We start from the raw sequence: 19,203 nt of genomic DNA, 5'->3' as shown, positions 1-19,203 counted from the left end.
GCCACAATCTTTATTGCACTGGTCCCCAACAACAGCCTTGTGAGGTAGGCTGCTCCTACCCCACCTTACAGATGAGAACTGACATATCCCAGATGCAGACACTGTCTCTTCACCTTGAAGCAGACCTTCAAACCCAGGTTTTTGCAGTTCCAGCTCTCCAAGCAACCGAAGCACACACTTTATTTGAAATACAGTTGCACCTTTGAATCAGCTTATACACGGTGCTCTTCCCCAATCACTATAACCGATTTCAAATGGTGCTAGAAAGAGGAATAGACTCTGAACACCAGAAGAAATCAGTCATCCTCTGAAGGGGTTACTGGAATCTGTAGATGCTGATGCTAATGTAATATGCGCTGGGAATATTGAAAGTTTATATAGATTTAAAAACCGACACAGCATACGTTCAGTTCAGATGCTGAACGAGCAAAGATTCCATTGTGTAAGTCTAATTAAACACTCTCACATCTTAATAGGATATTGGATATGACTGACAAAGCTATGGCAGGAGCCCTTTACACCAGCCAATTCAATTTCCTTTGAATCGTTGCAGCATATCCTGCGTTACCTGTAGCCATTCTGAAAACTACCTCTCTTCTGCTTATTACACATGCTTTGTTGAATCGTCGTTCCAATTCGTCTCTTGCTCTGCTTTTACTTGCAAACCCAAAAAAAATTAAGACTCTTACTAATGTGCATAAGATCTGTCTTGTTTTTACTCTTTTTGCAAATCCCTTTAAGGTTTCTGCTTTTGCAATCAAGTAGTATATGAATTTTGTTAAATAAATCAAGAGAACGTCCCGGAGAAAAGGCCCACACAGAAATGGGATTCTAAATGGGCTCTATCTGAGTGTCTTGACAACCCACTTAATTCCTCACCAAGCAAACCTTGCTCTGTTCTCCCGCCTCCCCTCGCAACTTTACTAAACACAGCTTTGCAATAATCTGAGCATCTCAATCTCTCTTTTTAACCAGTTCCCTAGGAGGACAACATTTTGATGGGTTATGCTAAAAAAAACCCCTTGGTTGGATGGTCATCTGTCAGAGATCCTTCAGCCATGATTCCTGCATCGCAGGGAGCTAGACTAGAAAACTCTTGGGACTCCCAACTCTACGGCCTTTGCTCAACATTGCTATCGTGCTGTGTGAATCTGTGCAGGCGATAAATCCTTTTCTGACGCCGTTTGGTTTGTCCCAGAAGGATTTTTCGGGAGGCCTTACACTTCCTTTGCCTCCAAACCAGAGTCGCTTCCCGTCCGGCGAATGCGCAGCCAACCTTCCCCCAAAAACACTGATTTCAAATGGTGCTAGACATCGTGTAGTTAAATCTAACCCACCATATGAAACCAGCTTCCTGAGGGAGCTCCAGACAGACTTCCTCCGACAGCAGAAGAGGCTGCAGCCTGACCTAGAAAGAAGAGATGTGAGTGCAAGGGCTGGGCATTTTCTTTTATCTAAAAAATAATAATTAAATAGGCCCCGCTGGCAATCAGGAACAGGGAACTATGTGCCAATGATGTGATGTTAGCCATCAGCTTATCCACTATTAGTGGGGAGAGAAACACAATTCACTTTACATTCAAAGGCAAAACCACCCAAACCAGGCTTCCGGAAACGAAGATGTGAACATCTGGAACGTCAGAACTTCCCTGAGTTTTGAAATACACTTCTCCCGGCCAATTAATGTGTACAAAAATGCACACACTTGGGCAAAGTATGTATATATATCAGTGAAAACAGTGTATGTGCGTGCACACACACAAATGCATTGTATTGTGGGAAACCGCATTTTCAAAAGGTGCGTATTATAAATTGGGTGGCACATTTTCATGAGGTTGTCTGATGTAGAAGGGCGGAGAGCTAAACCGAAGGCTGGGAAAATGAGAAAGGGAGAGACCGATTCGCCCATTCCGACAACTGTATGTGACAAATAAAGTTCACACCAGAAAACCCTTCTTGGGTGTGAAAGCTATGACAGCTGAGCTTTGGGGAAGAAGGAAGTCAGATCTGCAAGCTCCAGGATAGGCTAATAGCCCTTAGCTACCAAGGGACGTGGGTGGCGCTGTGGGTTAAACCACTGAGCCTAGGACTTGCCGATCAGAAGGCTAGCGGTTTGAAACCCCACGACGGGGTGAGCTCCTGTTGCCTGGTCCCTGCTCCTGCCAACCTAGCAGTTCAAAAGCACGTCAAAGTGCAAGTAGATAAATAGGTACCGCTCCGGCGGGAAGGTAAACGGTGTTTCCGTGCGCTGCTCTGGTTTGCCAGAAGCGGCTTAGTCATGCTTCTGACAGTAAGAGCTGTTCGACAGTGGAATTTGCTGCCAAGGAGTGTGGTGGAGTCTCCTTCTTTGGAGGTCTTTAAGCAGAGGCTTGACAACCATATGTCAGGAGTGCTCTGATGGTGTTTCCTGCTTGGCAGGGGCTTGGACTCGATGGCCCTTGTGGCCTCTTCCAACTCTATGATTCTATGATTCTATGCTGGCCACATGACCCGGAAGCTGTACACCGGCTCCCTCAGCCAATAAAGCGAGATGAGCGCCGCAACCCCAGAGTCGGTCATGACTGGACCTAATGGTCAGGGGTCCATTTACCAAGGTGGAAAACTTTCAGCTCTGTGTTTTCTAGTCAACAGGTGAAGGGAAAGCCTGCAGATCTGCAGGTGCATATTATAAATTGGGTGGCACATTTTCACAAGGTTGTCTGACGTACAAGGGCGGAGAGCTAAACCGAAGGCTGGGAAAATGAGAAAGGGAGAGACCGATTTGCCCATTCCGACAACTGTATGTGACAAATAAAGTTCAGCCGACCTTTGGGGAAGAAGAAAGTCAGATCTGCAAGCTCCAGGATAGGCTAACAGCTCTTAACTACCGAGCTGGAAAACTTTCAGCTCTGTGTTTTCTTGTCAACAGGTGAAGGGAAGGCATCACCTCGACCCAGGCCAAAACTTCTTCCAGCATCAAAACAACCCAGGTTTGACATCTTCTGGGTTTTGCTTTGCACGTGTCGCCACAGCTCTTAACTCCCATTTTGGCTCCTTATCTCCCAACACGTAAAGGGCAGCAGAGGAAATTCAAAGCCTCCTCTCCACAGCTGGGCACTTCTCCTTCCTCCCCGAGAAAACCGAATTCCTGCGGTTGGAAGTTCTAAACGAGAAGCAATCCATCATCTCACTCTGGCTGGTGGAAAGGACAACTGCATGTGCATTCTGGAAGCGTGACTCTGGGATTAATCACAAAGGCTCCGAACCGGCAGCCTCTCGGAGAGGTTTCTCGAAGGGAAGAAGTGCTTCTGGAGAGAGGCGTTCCAAAAATATGAGCGTAGTTCCTCCCCCCCCCCCCGCTTCCTCCACCCCTGGGTTGGTGCATGTGCAAATGTGGTCTGCAGATTGCAGGGCGGTCTCCTGCAACATCTGTGAACCTCTGTGCTACACTGGGGAAGGGAGAAGCTTTTGACCCTCCAGATGTTGACGGACTTATTAGCTGTCTTGAGAGGCAATGGAGTTAAGCTCTGGGGGTGAAGCCAAACCACTGCATTAGCAGCACCAAAGTGACCTTCCTGGGGTGCCAACCTGGGCAGTGTGTGTGGAGGTCCTGGGATGCCCAGTCGAAAAGATGCTCCTCTCTCAGCCTCGCTGATGTGGTCCAAAGGAAAGCAGAGCAAGACATTTAGCACCAACTTGGCTGCAGAAATTGCCGGAAGGAGACGTACAGGGCACCATCTGACCGTCTTAGGGATTCCACACCGGACTTGTGTAGGGTCCCCCCCCCCCAGCCTTGTCTTCTCCCAAAGATACCCCACAAGGCAGCAGAGATTTAGGGACAGAGTTTTCCTTCTCCTAGATGGGCTACTTTCCCAGGCCGACGAACCACAACTGCCCCCTGATGGACAGCTTTTAAAGTGGAGATTCTTGCCTCAGTCTGTTTCTATACAGTGGTACTTCGGGTTACAGACGCTTCAGGTTACAGACTCCGCTAACCCAGAAATAGTACCTTGGGTTAAGAACTTTGCTTCAGGATGAGAACAGAAATTGTGTGGTGGCAGCAGAAGGCTCCATTAGCTAAAGTGGTACCTCAGGTTAAGAACAGTTTCAGGTTAACAACGAACCTCCAGAACGAATTATGTTCTTAACCCGAGGTACCACTGTACTGGCTCCGAAACTGTTTTCAAATACGTTCCGTGTTGTTAAAATTGCTTTGGGATGGTTCAACCGAAGCGATTCCTACATCAAAACAAATGAGCAGATCAGATTTTTAAACAGAGGTTTTGAATGGCTACTTGTCAGGGATTACAGTGGTACCTCAGGTTACATACGCTTCAGGTTAAAGACTCCGCTAACCCAGGAATAGTGCTTCAGGTTAAGAACTTTGCTTCAGGATGAGAACAGAAATCGTGCTTTGGCAGCGTGGTGGCCCCATTAGCTAAAGTGGTGCTTCAGGGTAAGAACAGTTTCAGGTGAAGAACGGACCTTCAGAACAAATTAAGTACTTAACCCGAGGTACCACTGTATTTAGTTGTAATTCCTGCATGAGGGGGGGGGGGTTAGACTAGATGGCTCTGAGGGTCCCATCCAACTCTACAGTTCTCTGAGTCCATGAAGTCATCCAACCAAGTCACTTTCTCGCCTCAAGAGACGCCTCCGAGTTAAGTTCGCATTCTTCTTCCTGAAGGCCAAATCCTTGGGGTATCAGCCTGCCATTTCCTAGTCCTCAGCCAAGTTTTCCCCTGAACCACAGTCTACATCCTCTCTCTCCCCCCCTACTCACACCCAAATTCAGGGTCTCTTCAACACCCTAGTCACACAGCTTTTGCCAACCTGCCTTCCCGGCTGGGGCTGACGTGAACTGGAGTCCAAACATCTGGATCGCGTCCGCTTGGCAAGGGCTGCTGTGACCAGTGAACCACCGCTGCCTCCTGAAACGAATCCTGTGCAGAAGATCCCCAAGAAGGGGGGGGAACCCCCACATCTTTCTCGGTAGCAGCTGGCTTCTTAGCAGCGTTGCTTCTTTTGGCACACGGCATCCTCACGAGGCGAACATCTGCACCTTAAAATAAAAAGGGATTACTGTTAGTATTAAAACGGTGCCAGTAACATTCCAGCCCTCAGCGTTCATTGCTTTCAACTCACCCTCATTTTTTAATTCAAGCGAGGAAGAGGGAGGGAAGGAACAGCAGGGGAAAGAAAGGAATCAGCCTCTTTAAGAAGAGGATTGGACAAAGGAGAGGGGTATCGATGGCTCCTGGCCACAAGGACTGCGCTAGGCTTCCACATTCAGAGGCACAAATGCTGCTGAATGCCAGTTGCTGGAGAGGGCTCTTGTGTTCGAATCCTGCCTGCGGGCCTGATCCTGCAGACTCCTCTTGTTTCCTTGTGACGGCTGGCAATTCTGTTTCCAAAAGCCAAAGCAGCTTCCTTCCTTTGGGCTTCTGGACGCCCTTGCGTAATTCCCAAAGCAGCAGGAATGTCTCGGCTGAGACTCCTCTCTCCAGCTGATCTCTTTCCCTACATGCGGCTTTCCAAAAGGGAAAGGAGGAAATGCAAGCATTCTCTGGGGGTCCATCTTGCCCTCGTATCTTGGAAGGGATCCCCAGGGGGCATCTAGTCCACCCCTCTGCAATGCCGGAATCTCAGCTAGATCATACATGACAAATGGCCACCTGGTAAAGGTAAAGGGACCCCTGACCATTAGGTCCAGTCGTGGCCGACTCTGGGGTTGTGGCGCTCATCTCGCTTTATTGGCCGAGGGAGCCGGTGTACAGCTTCCGGGTCAGGTGGCCAGCATGACTAAGCCGCTTCTGGCGAACCAGAGCAGTGCATGGAAACGCCGTTTACCTTCCTGCCAGAGTGGTACCTATTTATCTACTTGCACTTTGATGTGCTTTCGAACTGCTAGGTTGGCAGGAGCAGGGACCAAGCAACGGGAGCTCACCCCGTCGCGAGGATTCGAACCGCCGACCTTATGGTCGGCAAGTCCTAGGCTCTGTGGTTTAACCCACAGCGCCACCCGCATCTGACACTGGCTTAAATACCTCCAAGGAAGGAGAGCCCGCCACCTCACAAGTCGACCTAGTTCTTTTGCTGGTCCTTGCTGAGCTGGAAGCTGCAATACTGCCCTCTGGCCACCATAGGGCACTGAGGGGCAATGGAGATGTCCAGCAGCGCCCTCTGGTGGCAAATTAGCAGAGCAACATAAATAGCAATGCCCCTGAGTCTGGCTGGCAGAGTCGCTAGTTTAGAGTCCTGTGCCTTACAAACCTCTCCAAAATGACTTCCCTGAGCATCTGATGATGTTATCATGCCAGGGTGGGATCAAATTTCAGTGCCAAAGAGTTAAAGAGTTGTTTAATCATTTGCCTTTAAGCTGGCTGGATGAATGTGAATGAAAAACCTCCATACAGGTGAGTTCTTGAGATACTGCAGGAAGCATAATTCACCGTTTTTAACAAGCGAAAGCTGCTCCTCCTCCTAGGAGGGAACAGAAAGGATATATCAAAGATGCAATGTTCTCCCCCTAACAGTAGCACAGAAAAACTGAAACAACTTCAAAGAAACCAAGCCAGTGTGTTCCAAAGCTTGCAGACCCTACTATCAACTTTTTCTTTCTCCCGCTCCCTTTGCCAATTAAAATTAGTCAAGTGCTTTGACGGATTATCCAGCTGAGGGGCGGATAAACGAAAGGTACCAATTAAAGTGTGCAGTGACACAGCCCTGTGCGCGAGAGACACTTTCTTTAAATAAACACGCCCAATGTATATGCAGGAGAGACCGTCCGGGGGTTTGCAGGAAGCAGAAATGAAATATAATGTAACATGTCCTCATGGCATGATGCACCCACAGCAGAGGGACTGGCCTATGAATAACAACAGCCTTTCGTTGGCCTTAGTTGCACTTTATAAAGAAAAGCTAAGAGTCTAGTCCTTATGACAGTAGGCAGTTCTCCCCACACCGGCCCCAGAAAACAGAAATTCCAACTGTGCAATATCAGTTTTGCACAAAAGAGTGCAATATCAGTTTTGCACAAAAGAGAGTCTGAGGAATGGCCATTCCTACAATGCATCATTTGCATGTCAAAAGTCCTGGGTTCAATCTCTGGTGAGCTCCGGGACAGTGGTGGAAAACATATCCAAGCAAGCAAGCAAGTTCCATCGAGACCAGTATCCTGCTCCCAAATTCCTCCATTCCTCCTTATACCTTTCCCCATGTTATCTTGGCAGGACTTTTCCCCAAAGGCTTTCTACAGAAAGGAGGCAATTGCTACCCTGGCCCTCCTACAAGGCTCTCAAAAAGACAACTGCTTTTGCAACATCCCCGCCTGTTCAACTGGCAGTGATCTTACCCATTGGACTGACCAGAATTGTTAAGCTTTCGTTGGGGAGGATGAGCCTCAAATATTGGATTAGCATTGGGAGAGATTATGTGATACAAGCCTCGGGCCGTTTGACAGAAACTGATCCAGGTTTTCCACCATTTAGGGCAACAGACCTCTCCCTGTATGTGTAACTTCTGCTGGAAACTTGATGATTTCATCTAATTTAATAAACTGGATGCACCCCCCCCGCCCCCTTTCCAGGAACATCTTTCATTTGGTACTGGGGGGGGGGGGAATCAGGAAGAAATCATTTGCCTTGAAAGACTTCTCTAGCGTGAAATGAAACCCGTTTTTTTTTTTTCATTTCCAGCTCAAAGAGAGATAGAGAGAGATGTTTTCTCACTGAGTGTTTTGATTTGGCTTCTAGTCCCTCATTGATAAATCAGACATATTTTTTTTTGCTTTGTTTCCGCTGCACTTTGAAAGCATCCAAAGATGTCAGACGCAGTATGTAAAAGGAGGAGATTTTTTCACGCACGTTTGGTGGCATTGTGAAGGCAGAGGAGGCCCCTGGCGGGGATTTCGAGTGACAGAGAATCTGCCATGCCGGCGTTCCAGGGACTCCTCCGCTCTTAATCCTGTTTGGGTGCCTCAAGCCCAGAGTTGCAAGTGGAAAGACTAAAGGAACTTGCTGGGAGATGTAAAAAAAAATTCATGCTTGCTGGGGCTGATGGGAGTTGTAGTTCAGCAATATCTAGAGGGTTAAACGTTCCCTGAACCTGGCCTGGATGAATGATAAGGTCTTCTTCACCAGGCACCCAAACGAAAACAGCAAGCCTCCCTGGGGTGGGAGTTCTGGAGACAGAGCTTTCTAGTTGAGCTCTCCCATCTCCTCTCACTCCCGTCCTCCCTTCCACCAGCAAGCAGAGGGGTCTCTAAGGACCACCCATCTTGCAAGCAGATTCCATTTCCAGAGAGTGCCCGGCACGAAACCCTAGACAGCTGCTGCCTGTCCGAGCGGACAGTCCTAACCTAGGTGGACCAATAGTCAGTCTAAGGCAGCTTCCTCTGCTCCTAATTGCATGGGAGCTGCAGGATCCATCTGGTTTGGTTATGGAATTCAGGGCAAATGTAATTTCCAAAGGAAACTTCCTCCTTCCCCTGCCAGCGCATGAATCTGGCACAGTTTTGGAGAGGGAGCATGATGAGGCATGAATAATTTCTCCCTCGGTTTTAGATATATATATATACACAAAACCCAAACTAAATAATTGTAAAAACAAAACAAATTGTTCAGCAAAAATCCACACGGACACACCCTTCCCTTGCATCCTTGGTCCCCCCCTCTCCCCATTTTGTGCCCACAATTCCAGCCTTCCAAAGCATGAGCGACCAGAGTGACGTAACAGCAGACGGCCCAGCAAGAACAGCATGTACTTTGCTCCTAACGCTGCTCGGTTCTCTTGGAAATCCTTCGGCACTTGTTTTGTTTGGCCGGCGTTCCCGGCTGGTGCCGGAGCAGCTCGTGTTTCCACCTACCTCACCCAAATCCAAAGGCCTGTCCTCTTGAGGAAAACCCTCAGGCTCTAGATTTAAGGAACAGCTTGAAGCTGACCCCTAAGTGCATCAAGGGGGAGTTCAGGCTGCCCCCTCCTCTGCGTACATCAAATGCAAGGGGGGGCACAGTAGGAATAAGAGAGGCTGACCATCACCAGGGGCAGAAATCTAGCCACCTGGTCTTCATTCCTCGTTCCAGCTCTCTCACAAGCTGTAGGGTAAGGTAAATGGACCCCTGACCATTAGGTCCAGTCGTGGCTGACTCTAGGGTTGCGGCGCTCATCTCGCTTTACTGGCTGAGGGAGCCAGCGTACAGCTTCCGGGTCATGTGGCCAGCATGACTAAGCCGCTTCTGGCAAACCAGAGCAGCGCCCAGAAACGCTGTTTACCTTCCCGCCAGAGTGGTACCTATTTATCTACTTGCACTTTGATGTGCTTTTGAACTGCTAGGTTGGGAGGAGCAGGGACCGAGCAACGGGAGCTCACCCCATCGTGGGGATTCGAACCGCTGACCTTCTGATTGGCAAGTCCTAGGCTCTGTGGTTTAACCCACAGCGCCACCCATGTCCCAGCTGTAGGATAGTGGTTCCCAATTAGGGGTCCATGAAACGCACCCAGGGGGTCTGCGGCCCCATCTCTTTCCTCTCCCTCCAACTAAATTTTTGTCATTTCTGCATGGCCAATATCACAAATATGTTGGAGGCGTTTTTCCCCCTGGTGGCAGATGACAGAAGCTATGACACCATAAGACCGGTGTAAAACCAAATCAAATAAAGGTTTTATTACAAAACAACAAACAACAAAGCTTGTGGGTGTTTTTCCTGCAGGCAAAGTCAAACTGCACCTTTTCTTCCTTTTGCAGTCATGACCAGCTGTACCCAATCAGCCCAAAGCTTACAGAAACAGTTCTTAAAGGTACAAATATATTTGCAGAATGAATCCCAACACCCCCTCTCATTCAAACAGAAACAAAACAGTACTTTAAACAGATACAAAACATATTTATACATCACGCACAGCAATTCCTAATTTTGTCACTAGTTGTGCATGTTTCTTTGCAGAATGAATCCCAACAAAATATTATGGCCTGTTTTTCTTAGTATACCTAAAATCCTCTGCTTATTTGGGGCTACTCCACATTCTGTTCAAAAAATTGCTTTGCAGAGGTAACTGCTATAAAGCTTCCTGCAGCCAATGGGAAGCCGGCCAGCATTGCAGAAGGCGCTCCATGCTGGTTTAGCTCAGTGCAAGGGAACCAACCGAGCGGGCCATGGGCCGGTTAAACGACCCCCATGGGCCGCTTGTGGCCCATGAGCCTTCGGTTGCCGACCCCTTTTTTGGACTCTCCTATTTGGAGGTTTTTAAGCAGAGGTTGGATGGCCATCTGTTATGGCTGCTTTAGTTGAGATTCCTGCACTGAAGGCTTGGAATGGGTGGCTCTCAGGGTCCCTGCCAACTGTGATTCTGTCTTCTACCAAAGTGTGGGCAGCACATAACTAAAACAAACTCCCTTGAACAACTCCACCTGCTCCACAGCAGTGCCCAATGCTCATTCCCTTGCTGTGCATGAATCCAAACGATGGTTGCGCAAGCCAAAGACCCCCGGAGGGTCTAACACAGAGACACACACACACGTCCTGCAATGGGCCCTTTGCACTTTGCCAATCTGCCTTGCCTGAAACCTGCCCGTTGGTGGAAAACAGGCAAGCCGGCTTTGAACCCAGCCCAGTTGGCAACGAGCGATGAGAAGGCCCATTAAAAACCATCCGAGCTCACTGAACCACACAGGTCTCTCCGGGACAAACAAAAGGGCCCCCGTCCTCCGTGCGTCCGGGGCTGCTCCAAGGGGCTTTGATGCTGAATTGAGCCCCCGGACCTTTAAAGATGCACAAAACCCCGAGCGAAGTGCTTCCGATCAATGGCGGTGAAGTCTTGACAGCAGAGGCTTTTGAGATCCCTTGCTATTTCTAAGAGGTGCATAATTAGCACCGGAGCTCTGAAAGGCCCGGGAGCCGTGCGCGGGGATGTTCTCGGGAGAGAGAGCATGGGCAAGGGTTTGCTAATTGGACGGGCCGTGTCTCCGCTGCCAGCAGCATTCAGAAATGGCAGGGCACGGTTGGCGGACATGCCAGTCCACACCTCCCGTACAAAGGCAGGTCTCTCTAGGGCAAGGATGCCAATGCCTCGGAAACACAGAGAAGCTGGAGAACATGGTGCTGGCAGCAGAACACAGCTCCCCAGCAGCCTCGGCTTCCTTTTGTTTCCATTTGAGGTTTTAAAAAGCTTAAGTTTCTAGCCATCAAGCTTGAGAAGAGCATGCAAGCAGTGCTTACTGGGATCTCGGGAGCCAGGGAATAACTTTCCAGCCGCCGAAGCCCAGGGCAGATTCCCATCTCACCCAATGATTAGCTGAAACGGAACAAATTATGCAAGGTAGTAAAAATGCAGAAATGCGCAAATATAATTGCAATTTGCATAATTTGTGCAGGTCACAGTTGTTGTTTTTTTAAAAAATAAAGCACAGGGATTTTTGATCTCCTCCTGGAATACATCGTGGGCAAACAGGAAGGGGGAAACTAAGTTAGCATGTGCTAAACTTCTGTACTGCAGTGCGCACACTGAATTCTAAAGAACGAAAGCAAAATTCCTGGGGAAGCTCAGTCGGAAGAGCATGGGACAAGAGTTGTGGGTTCAAGGCAACATGTTGCGTAAAAGGGCTGGACAATTCTATGAAGAAGTGACCCGGCTACAGATAATTATGGGGTGCAGTTCTCCCCCTATCTTGGATTGTACCATTCTGATCTCCAACAGAGGGGGCTGCAGTTTTGTATGCAGGGTCCTCTTAACCCAGTGCCTTGAAAACCATCTTTGTACTTGAAAGACTAACCCATTGAGGAGACAAATGACGCAGGGTCCTTCTCCCTGGCATGCCAGCTTCCTATAAACAGGATTTTTTGTGTGTGTGTGTGTGTGTGTGTGTGTGTGTGTGTAGGATTATTCCGCCTCCTGCAAATGGAGGAAAAAACAACCGCCGTTGCCACAACGGTGTGCAGAATTCTGACAAACTTTGGGTGACATAATGTAAAGGTAAAGGTAAAGGGACCCCTGACTATTAGATCCAGTCGTGGCCGACTCTGGGGTTGTGGCACTCATGTCGCTTTATTGGCCGAGGGAGCCGGCGTACATCTTCCGGGTCATGTGGCCAGCATGACTAAGCCGCTTCTGGCGAACCAGAACAGCGCACGGAAACGCCGTTTACCTTCCCGCCGGAGCAGTACCTATTTATATACTTGCACTCTGAGGTGCTTTCCAACGGCTAGGTGGGCAGGAGCAGGGACCGAGCAACGGGAGCTCAGCCCGTCAAGGGGATTTGAACTGCAGACCTTCTGATTGGCAAGTCCTAGGCTCTGTGGTTTAGGCATTGGTTAATTTTTTGGTTGCTGGAGGGGACGTGCTTGGCTGTGCCTGCCCCTTCAATGCTGCTGCTGCAAGGGTATTCCGTTAAAGGAATCCAGGGGCTCGCCATGCTTTTGTCCGTATCCCTGACAAAGGGCTAGGGCCATGCAAGAGCCCCAGGGAGCATTTGGGGAGAGGTGTGAGCCTGGCACACAGCTTTTTCTCTCCCCAAAATTGCTTACTCTTACTGACTTCCTCACAGGTGTGGTTGTCAATTCTGTTCCTACCTCCAAGTGGGAACAGATAGTCGCTAACCAATGCCTAAGCAACCACTCACAATTATGCCAAAAACCAAAACAAAAATGATGTGTGAACATGTTTTTATTCAGGGGTGTCTTGGAGGTCCTCAGCACGCAACAGGGTGATGGGTTAACTGGACCTTTAGGGTGATCCAGCAGCCGGTTTTTTTCTTGTGCCCTTAAGTTCATTGGAAAATAAGCTTTAGCTGGGACTCTGGAGAACCTCCAGCAAAGGGAAGTTTCACAGATGTAGCTACCAGAGTCCTCTGTACAACACCATTTGCCATAATGATGCCGACTCCTAAACTCCACGTTACTGCAGGCGCACGATTCACTTAGCACTGTGGGAAACGCTGTGCTCTAGGAAAGGACGAGTGTTGCACCGAGGGGGGAAGAAGAGGAAGCTGGGAGGTTTTGACAGACGCTTCCAGGAATGAATGCTTGAGTCACAAGACAGGCAGTATGACTCGGAGCAGGAAGGCTGGCTGCCCGCAGACGAGATGTCAAAAATGGGTAACAGGCAAGGATGAGGCCCCTCTTCCCTGCCTCTTGCAAAAGCTGCCCTTCAGCAGCAGCTGGAGAAAAGGGAAGAGGAATTGTGTTGGGGACAGGCAGAGGAGAAAGATAAGGAACTCACACATACCCCAAAAGCGTTTTGCAACTGGCAAGGGTCCGACTGCAACCACGGGGAGATCTCTGGATGTCAGGTTTCCACTGAAATATCAGAAATGTTTTCCTTGAAGCATGAATTTGTTTTATTCTGGAACTGTTTGATTTGATGCTTTAATTTCAAGTTTGTTGAGCTAGTTTTCAGGAAATGCCTGGACTTTCCCAGACATTTTTACCCATTTTAGGAAATTCCGCCCAGATGCTATTTCCGACCGGCAAATCCTCTGAATACGTCCGGTAAATTCCGGGTGTGTGGCAGCCCTAAATGCAATGAACAGTAATAATAGATAAAAATAAATTCCATTGCAAAATAAAAGAAAACAGCACCTATATATATATAAAATGAGAGCTTCTAACATTGGTTGGGCATGACTTAATAAACAGAAGCTGAATCCTGAAAAAGCTGGAAATTCTGAAGCTGAATCTTGAAAAGTCAGGGCTATTATCATGGAATTCTGGAGTCTGAAGGGACCCCAAGAGTCATCTAGCCCAACCCCCTGTCAATTAAAGCGTCCAAGACAGAGGGTCATCAACCTCTGCTTAAAAAATTATGTCTCCCATGTTCTCATGTCTGGGAGGTGGTCTGTCCTGGGTGGGGTCTCACTTTCCTGGTCCACAGCTCCTGGATTCATCAGCGTCACTGAAAGCTCAGCTGGCCTTCATCATCATCATCATTATTTGAAACTATGTTCAAGGCGGCTTACAACAAGACAAGAATTACACAATCACGAACATAACAGAAGTCATAAAAAATAAATAAAACACATCAAAAAGTATACAACAAAATGGAAAACAATTTCCAAGAACCGTATTTTTCGCCCTATAGGGCGCACCGGCCCATAGGGCGCACCTAGTTTTTGGGGGAGGAAATAAAGAAATAAATTGTTATTTCCCCCCTAGGCATGGGGCTGGCCCGAGCTTCCCCCGACCCCAGCTCCTAGAACAGGCTGCTATCCGCAAGCCTGGGGAGCCCGGCAGGAACTCCCGCCAGGCTCCCCAGGCTTGCAGATATCTGCCTGAAGCCTGGAGAGCGAGAGGGGTTGGTGCGCACCGACCCCTCTCGCTCTCCAGGCTTCAGCGAAAGCCTGCATTCACCCCATAGGACGCACACACATTTCCCCTTCATTTTTGGAGGGGAAAAAGTGCATCCTATAGGGCAAAAAATACGGTAAATCATAAGATGTAAAACTAAAGGTACAACAACAATATCAATAACAGCAACAGCTCTCTCACCCCCCCCCCAAACAATACTCCAGCCCAAGAATCTGTTTGACAGCTTCAGCTTTTGTAGCTGGAGTCAGTCCGCACTCCACTCTCCCAAGGCCAGATGGGAAAGGGCCAGCAAGGCAGGGGGCAGGTCTTCTAGGGCTCACAGCCAAGATGGTCTCATTTCAAACAACACAGATAAAAACGAGAAACAATTTATATACAGCTGCAGTCCTTGTGTAGCTGTCAAGCCGCCCGCCCCAAGCCAGGTGGAAAGAGGCAAGGGCAGGGTCCTCTAGGCTCTCAGCAGGCAGTCCTCTTCCTCCAGGTAAACTCCGATCTGGATTCCCTCTTCTGGATTTCCTCCTGTGCTAACTACATTTACGTACAGAGCAGGTACAGAAGGAGGCCAGCTCAGCTATTCTTCTTAGGCAACGACTGCATCTGCAAGGAGATACTTCCACAGAGCAGGTCTTCTGAAGTGTTTTGAAGCTCAGCAGCAGCAGGTGGCGGTAGGTGAATTCAAAATCTTTCACTTGCCATTTTCAAACCTGCACATCCAGTTGCCCCCCCCCCCCGCCCCGTGCTATGTGTGGGTTTGGGCACGTGCAACTGACGAAAAAGTAGTTGAGGATAAGGGCTTGCAGAGGTGACGGTCCTAGCCTTAAAAAAAGGTAAAGGGACCGCTGACCGTTAGGTCCAGTCGTGGCCGACTCTGGGGTTGCGGAGCTCATCTCGTTTTATTGGCCGAGGAAGCCGGCATACAGCTTCCGGGTCATGTGGCCAGCATGACTAAGCCGCTTCTTGCGAACCAGAGCAGCGCACGGAAACGTCGTTTACCTTCCCGCCGGAGCGGTACCTATTTATCTACTTGCACTGGCGTGCTTTCAAACTGCTAGGTTGGCAGGAGCAGGGACCGAGCAACGGGAGCTCACCCCGTTGCGGGAATTCGAACTGTGACCTTCTGATCAGCAAGTCCTAGGCTCTGTGGTTTAACCCACAGCGCCACCCGCGTCCCTGCCTTAGGGCTTAGTTGCATGTAAAATTTGAAGGGGGTTTATGTGTTCTGCCAGGACACTGAGGTCCAGCTCCGAGGGCCTTCTGGTGGTTCCCTCGCTGCATGAAATGAGGTTACAGGGAACCAGGCAGAGGGCCTTCTTGGTAGTGGCACCCGCCCTGTGGAACGCCCTACCACCAGATGTCAAAGAGAAAAACAACTACCAGACTTTTAGAAGACATCTGAAGGCAGCCCTGTTTAGGGAAGCTTTTAATGTTTAACAGACTACTGTATTTTAATACTTTGTTGGAAGCCACCCAGAGTGGCTGGGGAAACCCAGCCAGATTGGGGGGGGGGGGTATAAATAATAGATGATGATGATGATGATTATTATTATTATTAAATCAATCAATCTTTAGGCGCCTTCAGAAACACTGAGCCCCTCCTCCTCTCTGCTGCCACTCCAGCCAGTACCCATTTCACAGAAATGAGAAAAAACTCGTACCGAGTTGCAGCCAAGTCACCTTGTGGGCAGAGTCTCACATAGCAGACTCCATTTTCTTCCATGCCAGCGGAGTCCCTTTGCTTGGAAGAGTCAGCCCCAGGGCCGTCTTAAGCATATCTGGTGCTGTGGTGCAAAGCTCCCTCTCCGTTTCCCAGAGTTTTTTAGGGAGGACGGCACTGCCGCGGGGCTGGAGGAGGCGGGCAGCAGCAGCTGGAGGGCAGCTCCTCTGGAGGGGAGAAGAAACAGAGGCTGGCTGCTTCGTGCTGTGGTGGCCATGGCAAACGGAGGCTCTGGGCATGGCATGGTGGAGGCGGGCGAGGGCGGCGAGCTGATGTCGGGAGCCTCCGCCTTTTCCCTGGCGTCCTCCAGAACTTGGCGCCCTGCGCCACTATGGGTAAGACGCCCCTGGTCAGCCCTTCTTCACAAACGGATCTAGACCAGGCTGCGGGAAAGCACAGGAACCCAAGGAATGAAGCAACGAGCTGCAGTGCTTCCTCAAAAGTCATTCTCGTGCGAATCGTCTTGCCTGTGGATTGCGTATGCGCCGCCAAGGGAGGCGAGAAGCAACCTTGAGAAAACTTGCCTTCTTCCAGAAAACCTGCTGCTGCTTCTAAAGGCTTCTAAAGGCTCAGTGGCAGAAGCTCCTGCGTGCAGAAGGTCTCCGGTTTGATCCCCGGCAACTCCAGGTATAGGATCACAGAATCTAGTCCAATCTCAGCTAAAACATCCATGACAGATGGTCACCCAATCAGCTTAAAGGCCTCCAGGCGGAATCCAGCACTTCCTGAGGGAGCCCGTTCCAATGTTGGAAGAGCTCTTGCGGTCAGAAGGTTCCTCCTGACGTTGAGTCGGGAATCTCCTTTCTTGCAACTTGAAGCCATTGGAGCAGGAGAAAACAGGCTCGCTCCATCTTCCCTGTGACAGCTCTTTAGATATTTGATAAAGATGTCTCAAGACATCTTTAAAAGAGAGGTCCACTATTGTGTGAGAGAAGAGGAGGGGAATATACCTCCCCCACCTTAGACATGGCATATAACCTAAGAGAGTCTACTGGATCGGGGCAAGGATGCGGGTGGCGCTGTGGTCTAAACCACTGAGCCTCTTGGGCTTGCCGATCAGAAGGCTAGAGGTTCAAATCCCCACAACGGAGTGAGCTCTCCCATTGCTCTGTCCCAGCTCCTGCCAACCTAGCAGTTCAAAAGCACGCCAGTGCAAATAGATAAATAGGTACCACTGTGGTAGGAAGGTAAACAGTGTTTCCATGCACTCTGGCTTCCGTCACAGTGTTATGTTGCACCAAAAGCGGTTTAGTCCTGCAGGCCACATGACCCGGAAAGCTGTCTGGGGACAAACGCTGACTCCCTTGGCCTGAAAGCGAGATGAGTGCCTTTGACTGGACTTAACCGTCCAGGGATCCTGTACCTTACCTTTACTGGATCAGGCCACAGGCCCATCTAGCCGAGTATCGTGTTCCCACAGTGGCCAGCTAGAGATGTGAAAAACCAGCAAGTTTGCCCCAAACAAAAGCTCACTCTCCCCTCACTGGTATTCAGAAGGATTGCTCCCTCCAAGTGTATCACGGCCATCATGGCTACGAGTCTTTGATAGCCCTCTCCTTCTCCTTGAACTAGCCTAATCCTCTTCTAAAGCCATCCAATGTGGTGCCTCATGTGGGAGGGAGTTCCACAGTCCCACTATGCACTACTTTAGAATCAAAGTCTTGCAGAGTTGGGAGGAACTACAAGTGTCATTGAGTCCAAACCCCTGCAACGCGGGGATTTTTTGCCCATCATGGGCCTGGAACCCACGAGGTTAAGACGTTAAGAGTCTCATGCTCTACTGACTAAGCTACCTCTATTGACTTAAGAAACATGCAACTCTGTGGGATTCGAACCTACAACCCTTGAATCACTTCTCTATGCCAGAAGTCCAATGAGCTATCCATAGCTCTCTTTTTATAACAGATGCAATCATCGTCTGAATCGCACAGCACACTTTCTCCTGTAGAAATGTTTTTCTTTTCTTATAGTATATAATTTTCATTACGTTTCTTGTTTTACAATTTATAGCACTCATTTTTACATCCTTAAAATATCAATGGCTTCCCTTCTTCTCTTTCCCTGGTTCACTTTACATATCATAAATCCCTGCATATTTTACAGAAACTATCCGTGGTTCTCAACCTGTGGGTCCCCAGATGTTGTTGGATTACAACTCCCATCATCCCTGAGCTCTGGCCTTGCTAGCTAGGGGTGATGGGAGTTCAACAACATCTGGGGACCCACAGGTTGAGAAAGACTGAACTATATCACTCAGTATTCCATTATTACAAGAAATCCCCCCCCCCATATGCAAAACCTGTGCAGATTCATCAGTCGACGAATGCAGCAACCCTAAGCCAAATTCTTCGTGGAACAAGACAGGACTGACTGCCGAATAAACATGTGTTGTATCAATGCAAGGCTCCTGTGATCACCTCAGATTTCTTTTAACTAGCTGACAGCCACAAAAAGAATAAAAATGAAAATACAGAGGTCATAGCAACTGTTCTGCGCAACGGCAACACACAGCTCAGAACAGCCCTGACCTCACTGCTGTCCTTCCACCGCAGAGCACGAGGCTCTTAACAAGTCCCTTTACTCCACTGACCTCCCTGCAACATTTGTACATGCAAATAGCTAGCGGAAGAGGAACCATGCGCCGATGGGGTGACTAGATGGAAAGGGAGTGATTTATCTGTTGGACGGAGTCCTAAATTTAGGCACATTCAGCTCCCAGGCAGGGAGAGGTGTGCCTGTCTCGTTGCTTGTAAAGGCAATTACCTAAGCAAATTTCACAGAATGAAGCCGTCAGAAGGTGTGTTTCAGAGCAGTTGTGTATAAAGGTAATTATATGCCCCCCTGTCTTCCCGGCACCCCGAAGACATGATGTGCTTCTTTAAGAAAATATGACTGCCATCACAGATGTGATGCTACAATTGGAGATCCCTGCCACGCAGGAATCTCAATTAAAGCATAATAATAATAAATGGAAAAATCAGATATAAGAAAGATCACAAATTCATCGAGGACTGGGGAAAGTTTACGGATTATCTGAAAAACATATGTGATGAACAGACAACGCTAGTGGGTTTTAAAGAGGCTTTGTGATAGTTTAAGGTATATTGTAAAAAAGAAACAGAGATGGAAGGATAATACTAATCGGCAATATTATATATAGAAAATGCGTGAAGATAGGAAAAATGGATGATTGATGGAGGAGCTGGTGG

The 19,203-nt window shown here is 48.8% G+C and overlaps 1 protein-coding gene across 9 annotated transcripts in view; it reads right to left on the bottom strand.

Moving 5' to 3' along the window:
• Nucleotides 1-19,203, bottom strand: part of LOC310826198 (endonuclease domain-containing 1 protein-like) — a 158,396-nt gene that overhangs the window by 15,792 nt on the left and 123,401 nt on the right. For 8 of the 9 annotated variants that reach the window (XR_014555651.1, XM_083700929.1, XM_083700930.1 and 5 more), the window contains one exon: nucleotides 4,813-5,041. The gene's annotated coding sequence lies outside the window, so the exon portion shown is untranslated. Of the gene's footprint in view, nucleotides 1-4,241; nucleotides 5,042-19,203 lie in introns of those variants that run through there. The other variant, XR_014555650.1, reaches the window with a different exon arrangement.

This window comes from Podarcis gaigeae, assembly GCF_964106915.1.
Source record: "Podarcis gaigeae genome assembly, chromosome: 10".
Classification (NCBI taxonomy): domain Eukaryota; kingdom Metazoa; phylum Chordata; class Lepidosauria; order Squamata; family Lacertidae; genus Podarcis; species Podarcis gaigeae.
The sequence above is the reverse complement of the archived record's forward strand: the minus strand, read 5'-3'. Positions and strand labels throughout refer to the sequence as shown.